At 40.4% G+C, this 9,090-nt stretch overlaps 1 protein-coding gene across 1 annotated transcript in view; it reads left to right on the forward strand.

Annotated features, from left to right (window-relative positions):
* The window catches only part of LOC107705176 (D(2)-like dopamine receptor), a 38,962-nt gene that overhangs the window by 29,285 nt on the left and 587 nt on the right, over window positions 1-9,090 (forward strand). The gene's annotated exons all lie outside the window — the stretch shown is intronic.

Genomic DNA, 9,090 nt, shown 5'->3' on the forward strand with positions numbered 1-9,090 from the left:
GGGCGAGGTTGTGGTTAGAACGCTTGGTTGAGTGCATCAGACGAGACGATGAAGAAGTTCATCAAAGCCGGAACTAATCGAGCCGTTTGTGCCAGGATGGGGAGAAAGGTATTGTAATAATGTAAATTATGTAAAAAATAATGCGTTTTTCGAACCACCAAGCATGAGAGCATGTTCTAGTACACCCCCAAAACAAATTCAAGACATTGTAAAAGAGCATAATAGGACCCCTTTAAAGTTATAACATCTTAATTATGGTTTTTGTTTTTCACGTCACAAGATATTAACTGATGGACTGGAGTTGTGTGAATTACTTGTTGATTATTTGTGATGTTTTTATCAGTAAGAATGGTCCAGCACCCACCCATTCATGGCAGAGGATCCAATGTTGAGCAAGTGATGTAATGCTAAATTTCTTAACATCTGTTCTGATGCAGTAACTCATCCACCGTTTTAATGGCCCGTGTACTGTCCTCCCTTCATGTTTATCCTTTCTGAAGTTTGACAGCAAGTTAAACTCCATCCATTATAAAGTTGAGAAGTGCAAGTTTCAAGTCCAACATTTATTGCAGCTTGGATGAACTCTACAATGGACCAGAGTTAAACTAAAGGAAAAATTACAAACTCCAATTAGTCTCATAACCAAAACATGTTCAAACAACAAACAAATTACAATTCACAGATTACAAGAATGCTGTCAATCCCACACACATTTGCATATCAAACTAGATTTATATACATTTCCAAGAATATTTAAGATCTGCACCGAAAAAGCTCCAGACAACATGCCATGTATACAAATGACAACATCTTATCTATTTTACACATTAATATAAAAATATATATATATATCGACCAAAAAATATAGAAGAAGAAACGTACAGCTATTGCTCTTCAAAAACTCTTCAAAGCAAGGATTAAATGATGATTACCCAAAAAAGCACCCCATCTAATGACATGCATCAGCCATGCGTTCAGCTGCTCACTTCCTGATTTATACGTCATCTGCAGTTTCTTAAAGAGTCCACTAGATTGCAGTTCCACAACAAAATGAACTAAAGTACTATTAAATGGGGCACAGAACACTCCCCGCCTGATGACATTAGACATCACTGTAAATAATTACATTTTAGTTCTTTTTTGAAAGAAGCAAAATGACCTGTGAGATTGGTCTGTAGAACCATTTGGTTGTACCTTGAGAGGTCGTCTTAACCTCTACTTTCCTTACACGTCCATCTGTGCTTGGGTAGGTATTGGTGATCATGGCCATAGGCCAATCATTGCGAGAAAAAGTACTGTCTTTCAAGAGAACAATTTCTCCAACCTGAAGGTTAGCACGTGATTCAGTCCATTTGCACCTTTTTTGCAAGATGGGAAGGTACTCTTGTTTCCAGCGGGCCCAAAACTGATTTGCTAGGGCCTGTACTTTTCTCCATTGACTTCCGTAAAGGTCTTTCTCTGAGAAATCGCATGTAGGAACTCTTAAGGGGAAATCCAGTCTTTTGGGTGAGCAGAATGTTAGGGGGTTTTAACAGTGGTATCTCTGGATCAGAGGAGACTGGAACTACTGGTCTGGCATTGATTACTGCGGACACTTCAGCCATCAAAGTACACAGAACTTTGTGTGTAAGTTGGACTGATTTGTTTTGCAGCAACATACTGTCAAGGATTCTGCGTGTGATCCTTATCATTCTTTCCCATGTGCGATGCGTGAGGGGGATTAAATTGCCAAGAACAGCCTTGATCACTTAGATACTTCTGGACTGTATGGTCTGTCATGAAACCGAAATCTTTGCATGCTCCGATGAAATTTGTTACACAATCGGATCTCAGTTGTTTGGCTGGTCCCCTTATAGCAAAGAAGCGACGTAGTGCATTGATACAGCTGGATGTATCCATGGATTCGATCACTTCCATATGTACTGCTCTAGTGCTCATGCACGTAAAAAGGATTGCCCAACGTTTACTGTTTGCAGCACCTCCTCTTGTGTGTCGAGTCACAACGGTCCATGGGCCGAATACGTCCAAACCCACATAAGAAAAAGGAGGAGACATGTTGAGACGCTCTGGTGGAAGATCTGCCATTCTCTGTTGTGCAAATCTACCCCTTAGTTTTCGACAGGTAACATAGTGATACAAGATGGAGCTGATGAGCCTTTTGCCATTTACAATCCACAAGCCTGCAGTCCTTATTGCTCACTTTGTGTTTGTGTTTGTATTGTGTTTCACTTCTTGATGGTAGTGTATCACCAACAAGGTTGTGGCATGGTTGTTCTTGGGAATGATTATCGGATTCTTCTCATGCTGATCTAGAGAAGCCTTTCCAGACGTTCACCTATTCTCAGTAAGTCATTGTTGAGTTTCTTAAGTACACTGCTTCTTGGGATGTTCTTCTGTTCCACTAAGGCACTGATTTAATCTCTGTATGTTTCTTTCTGCACAGATTTGGGAATAACATGCTTGGCTGACAAAAGCTCTTCAGGAGTTCTGGCCCTTTTGCATAGGTACCAGCCTTTGCATTTGTTTGAGTGAGTATTTGAGTTTGACTTGAATGACCGAACTATGTGGATAAGCAGTGCAATAGATCTCAGGGGTGCTTTCCAAGAAGAGAAACGTTTAAAGCGTTCTGCAGTAAGATGCCTTTCTTTCATGAGAGTTGCAAAGCTTGTGACATGGGGCCGGATTTCTTCATCCATTTCTGGCGTTACTAACTCAAATGTCTTCTGTGTCTCTTGATGAGTTGAGAGGGGTCTGTGCAGATAGTCTGGACCAGTATACCATTGCGTGTCAGCAAGCTGAGATGTAGACACTGGCCTGGTGGCAATATCAGCTGGGTTTTGGTTTGTTGGTACAACGTTCTGGAACTGTACTTTGACGGATTTGCTGCACTCTGTTATGTACGTACACAAAGAAATGTCTGGTCTCATTGAATATGTAGCCCAGAACTACCTTACTGTCGCAGTAGAACTTGACTGCATCTGGTTTGAAATCAATTTCCTCGAGTATTGTTTCTGCCATTTCTACAGCCAATACTGCTGCGCACAAACAAGGTGAAGAATGGTGGGCTATAGACGAGGGGCCAGTTTAGCCTTGCCGAAAACAAATTCCACATGACTTAGTCCCTCTTCAGTGATAACTCGAAGATAGGCCACCGCAGCTATAGCCATGTTGGATGCGTCTGAGAATAGACATAACTCTGTGTATTTCGAACTGGAAAGTGAGAATGGGACATAAGTACGTGGTATATGGAGATTCTCCAGACCTTGTAAGGAATTTTTCCATACTTCCCATTCCTTTTCTTTGGCTTCAGGGAGTGGTATGTCTCAGTCGCTAATATCATGAGATATTTCTCGCAGGAAAGCTCTTCCTCTTATGGTCACTGGTGTCACTAAACCGAGTGGGTCATACAGGCTGTTGACGTCAGACAACACTCCACGACAAGTGAAAGGGTTCTCAGAGTTTGTAACTTGAAAAGTGAACATATCAGACTCCATCTCCCAGCATATTCCAAGACTCCTTTGGTTTGGGAGAGTTTCTTTGGTAAGATCTAGGTCTTTTATGCCTTTGGTTAGATCCTCTGGAGGAAAGGCCTTCATCACTGTGGTTGAATTTGAAGCAATTTTGTTCAGCGCATCCATGCAGCGCGTCTCAGACCATAAATTGCAATGGCTGGGGATGGGCTGTTTCCAAAGACATGAGCACGCATCTTATACTCTGTAATCTCCTTCGACATGTCATTGTCTCTGTGCCACAAGAACCTCAGGCACTTCCTGTGATTCTCCTGTACCACAAAGCAATAGAACATTTGCTGAATTTCAGCAATCATGGCTATTGGTTCTTTTCGGAAGAGTAACAACACTCCAAGGAGGGAATTTTTCATGTCAGGTCCTGTGAGAAGGACGCTGTTCAAAGAGATACCATGATACCGTGCACTGAAATCAAAGACTACCCTTATTTGGTCTGGTTTTCGTGGATGATAGACTCCGAAGGTTGGCAGATGCCATGATTCCTCATTCTCTTTGAGTGGAGGAGCTAGTTTGGCGTGCTTGTTCTTTAATATCTTCCCCATGAACTCTATAAAGTTTTCTCTCATCTCTGATCTTTTGTCTAGAGTGCACTTCAAGGAGAGAAGCCGTGAGAGTGCTTGATCTCGATTGTTAGGGAGAAGTGGTCGGGGTGATTTAAAAGATAGAGGAGCAACCCAGAAGTTTGCCTCATCTTTGTGAAAGTCCTTCTCCATGGTCTTTAAGAAGGCTTGGTCTTCAAAGGAGAGAGCACACTTGTTGTCATCTTTAGTTCTTTCGAACACTGTTTGACCAATGTCATTAGATGACTTATGGACCTTTGTGGCTGTATTTGGTCGAAAATGTTGGTTGGACTCCCCGCCATGCTTTGCCATCTCTATCAAAGAAATGTGACTTGCACAAGGAGTAAGGAAGGAAGGTCTGCCATTTACTAGCACATTTGTCCTAAAGTTGTTAACGTTCGGCTTATGTGCATTACCGAGGCAGACATCGCCGATCAGGACCCAGCCTAGATCAAGTCTTTTGGCGAATGGGGAATTGTGAGGACCGTTGATTTGCTGCCTGACCTTGTGCACTTTGATGAGATCTCTCCCCAACAGAAGCAGGATTTGGGCATTCGAATCTAATTTTGGAATAAATATTGCAATAGGTTTTATGCAGCCAAGCGATGATATCTCAGATCATTATTTAGTCTTGTGATTGTTAAAAGCGCTATATAAATAAATAAAGGTGACTTAAGTGGGGATGACAAAGTGCTACCTCTGGAGTTGGTATTTCCGACCTGTTGTTGAGGATTTCATTGCATTCAATGAGTGGAGGAAGATCAATGCTCACGCCTACGCTAGATGCTTTTATCTGGAATCCATGCGCTTTCCTCCCTATCATCTCCATGATGCCTGCACAGGTTCTGAGTGAGTAAGGATGTGGGCTGCTTTGAATGTCGAACAAGTCAAAGAATTCTGAACGAGCCAAGGAGCAATTACTTTGGTCATCAAGGATTGCATACATGCTGACTGGTTGTCCTTTCTTGTACACTTTCACTAAGCAAATTTTTGAACAAGAATGAGCTGAATGGTTCATGCCACATACCTCTGTGCACTGGGAATTTATAGCAACTGAGTCACTGAGTTTCTCTTCCGTTTCACTTTCTTGTTCTGTACGCTCTTGTCCTACAGACTTTGAGGTCCAAGGGGTCGGTCCTGGATGCATAGCTGTGGAGTGGCGTTCACTTTCACATTCTCTGCATTTCAGTGGCGTTTTGCAGTCTCTGGCTAAGTGGGACATTGATGCACAACATCTAAAACATACATGATTTTCTTTGAGATAGGTTCTGCATTCCTCAATGGACTTCGCTCTGAATCCTCTGCACTTTGCTAGGGGGTGGGGTTTGTAATGGATAGGACAGATTTAGGTTAGATCATCTCTTTTCTCCTTTTTATCAGTTTGAGATTCCAGCGAGGTGGTTATGTCTGTCTTGTGTGCAGATATGAAACCTTTTGATGCTGTGTTCTTAAGTGAGGGCTTCTCATTCCTGGGAGTGGTGGTGCTGCTGGTAGATAGTTTGAAGCTGGGGTCATTTCGTATCCAATCTTCGCAACATACAAACTGTGCAAAAAAGGAAAAAGGAGGAAAGGACACGTAGTGTTCATCTTTGTACCTTGATCCAATGGAAACCCACTTCTCCTGCAGATTATGTGGCAATTTATCTACAATTAGGTTAATAGCATGGGCAGCGTCTAGGTAGGTTAACCCTGGTAAGTAACCATCCTCTTTGGCAGACTGGAGCTCCAGGAGCAGATCTCCAAGTTCTCTTAACTTGGAATTGTCTTTGTTGGATATGCGTGGAAAGTTGTTAAGCTTACTAAAAAGTGCACTTTCTACAATCTCAGGGGCAGCATAGCACTGGTTGAGTCTGTCCCAGACCATTTGTAAAGCTAATTTTGGGTTGTTTATGTGCACAGACCTGAATCTTTTCACATACTCTGACGACTCTTTGCCAAGCCACTTTGCTAAGACGTTCAGTTCCTCACCTGCTGTCAGATCCAGTCCTTCAATGACATTGATGAAGGAAGCTTGCCATGCTCTATAATTTTCGGGTTGGTCATCAAACTTTGTGAGCCCAGAGGTAACAAGTTCTCTTGGTGCTTGATATTTTGCAAAGTCCGTTATGCTGAATGCTTGGGTATGATATACCTGTGGTGTACTGTATGGTAGCGCATGTACGAAGGAATGCTGATGAGGAGCATTGTTTGAATGAGGTGAAGGTGGCTCACTCTTGAATGGAGATCGTTTAATGATGTGGGTGTTCGGCAACTGGAAACTTTGAGCTTGAGGAATTTGGGATTCAGCTGGTTTTGTGACCTCACCCGTCTTTGTCTGTTCAATGGTTACAACGTATGGAGTAGTGTCATCGTTGCGTGAATGATTCACCTGAGTGACATCATGTGTTGCTGACAACAGATTTGTGTTGCTTTGCGATGGACTTCTAGGGATGCTGTCTATGGTAATCCATTTGCTTTTATCCTCAACATACTCATTTGTTTGCTCGTAGACAGTTAGAACTGTCAGAACTGCTTTTGGACTCACTGTGATATTCAGCCACCTCTGCTGCAGCCTCTAGAATTTCAGCCTCAGCCTGCACAGCTGCCGCCTTCTTTTCTGCTTGTAATGCTTCCAATGTAGCCTCCAATGTGGCTTTCTCTGCTTCCAACCTTGCTTTTTCTTTTTTCATGGCCAGCTCTCTCTCTGCGAATGATGCACATGCTCGTGTCGCTTCAGCCACAGCTCTTGCCCTAGCTGTTGCATTACTGGTTGAAGATCTTGAAGAGGTGCTCCTAGAACTAACTGACGAAGCTTTCCCAGATTTGTTGGGTTTATCCTCCATAACTTATCTTGATGCTTGCTTTTCAATAGCTTCCTAATAGATTTTCACTGTACTGTCCTCCCTTCATGTTTAAACTTTCTGAAGTTTCACAGCAAGTTAAACTCCATCCATTATAAAGTCGAGAAGTGCAAGTTCACAAATTACAATACACAGGTTACAAGAATGCTGTCAATCCCACACACATTTGCATATCAAACTAGATTTCTATACATTTCCAAGAAAATTTACCGAATGCACCGAAAAAGTTCCAGACAACATGTCTGCAAAACACACACACACACACACACAAAACACATCAGTTCCAGCATTGCTAACTTGACAGTGCAGTTGGTACTTTATCATAATAAAATACAGTGAACCAAACATCAGCGCGCCCGCCTCTGTGTCACCGTTGGAATGCGACTGAAGTACAAAGCCTATAATTTACATAATAAATAATAGTTTAACATTCAGATACGTTACATCGCAAATATGGAAATATTATGGAATATTTTAATTTGTGCCGAATGAGAGAGGTAGGATACATGAGAACAAAACTCCATTTCGCAAACAGTTGAGTGCACAAGCCTTTAAAGTATACTCATTTGTCAGTCTATGAGAGACGCATTCAGAATCAGCACATAGTCACTGTCTAGTGGGCTTTGTTTTCAAATGCGCAACTCATGGCATTCGCTGTTCTTCTGCTGGTGGGCGGTTATCAAACAGCGTTGCATTGCTGCGTCTTATCTATTTTACACATTAATATAAAAATATATATATATATCGACCAAAAAATATAGAAGAAGAAACGTACAGCTATTGCTCTTCAAAAACTCTTCAAAGCAAGGATTAAATGAGGATTACCCAAAAAAGCACCCCATCTAATGACATACATCAGCCATGTGTTCAACTGCTCACTTCCTGATTTATCTGCAGTCTCTTAAAGATTTCACTAGATGACAGTTCCACAACAAAATGAACTAAAGTACTATTATACGGGGCACAGAACAGTCCGAGGGTGAGTAAATTTTAAGTAAATTTTCATCAATTTTTGGGTGAACTATTCCTTTAATTTATTTAGGAATTATGTTAATGATATGATGATAACAGCCAAAATATATTGGTTAGTATTGGTCTGGTCATGTGATTTCAACATGTCTGCCCCATTAGGCGTCCCACTCAACTCTGTAAAATAAAACAGCTTTTATGAGAGCATATAATACATTATTTATCAATTATTACTTTATGTGTAAAGAAATTAAAAAATGTATTTAAAAAAAAAAAAGTGCACCTTTAAGCAAATAGAATTGAATGCCTTTGACTTACCAACTATGAAGGACAATGTAAATATGAATTAAATAATAAATTGTATTGAAGCCCATGACAAAAATGATCATGCATGTTACATTGGTACTTCACATAACATTGCAGCCAATGTATGTCTATAGTATGTTTTATGTACATCACCTGTACACAAACTTATCTGAGCTTTATAAAGTTGTGTCTATGTTTTTCTGTCTAGTATGTTCACTGAAGTAGGTGTTTGATTTGACATGTGACAGTTAATTTTTGTGGTTGGAAAAAAATTAAGCACAATTCATTTGTGAAAAAAAGAAAAATATCCAGTAATAAAAGCAGTGTTACGTTTTAAACTTGGCCATAGATATCGACTGCTGGATCATCTCTGAATAATCAAAATTGTTAAAAAATTTTAAATCATGCTTTGTGGAAGAAAAATCTTATTTTTCACACATAGTTTCGGTACAGAGTGCTTTATTATACAGCATGATAATGACCATTATCTATGTTGCAGGTGAAGGTTATAATTGCAGTTTCCTTTTTTTCTTTCTGTTGAGAAAGATTTCATTACTGGTGTGATTTATAATATTTTATCCAGCTTAACCCCATTTTCTTTCTCAGTGATCATTTGAGAAGCAGTCAGCAAAAAGAAAAGGATATGGTTCAAAAAGTAGCCATGGACGTAAATCATTTTAATGCTGAAGTGTGTAGTTTTTTCAGTGTCAAAATACTTTATCTTATCACAGCTTATGCAAACTATATGTAAGTTATATTTATAAATATGCCGTGGTGCTATAAAAACATCACCGACCAGCCAGACACAGCAACACTGGGTCAACAATTAGTGAGATAGTGGTCCATAACTATGTATACTGTATATATATATATATATATATATATATA

This window comes from Sinocyclocheilus rhinocerous, unplaced genomic scaffold (assembly GCF_001515625.1).
Source record: "Sinocyclocheilus rhinocerous isolate Xijiao unplaced genomic scaffold, SAMN03320098_v1.1 scaffold1105, whole genome shotgun sequence".
NCBI classification, from domain to species: domain Eukaryota; kingdom Metazoa; phylum Chordata; class Actinopteri; order Cypriniformes; family Cyprinidae; genus Sinocyclocheilus; species Sinocyclocheilus rhinocerous.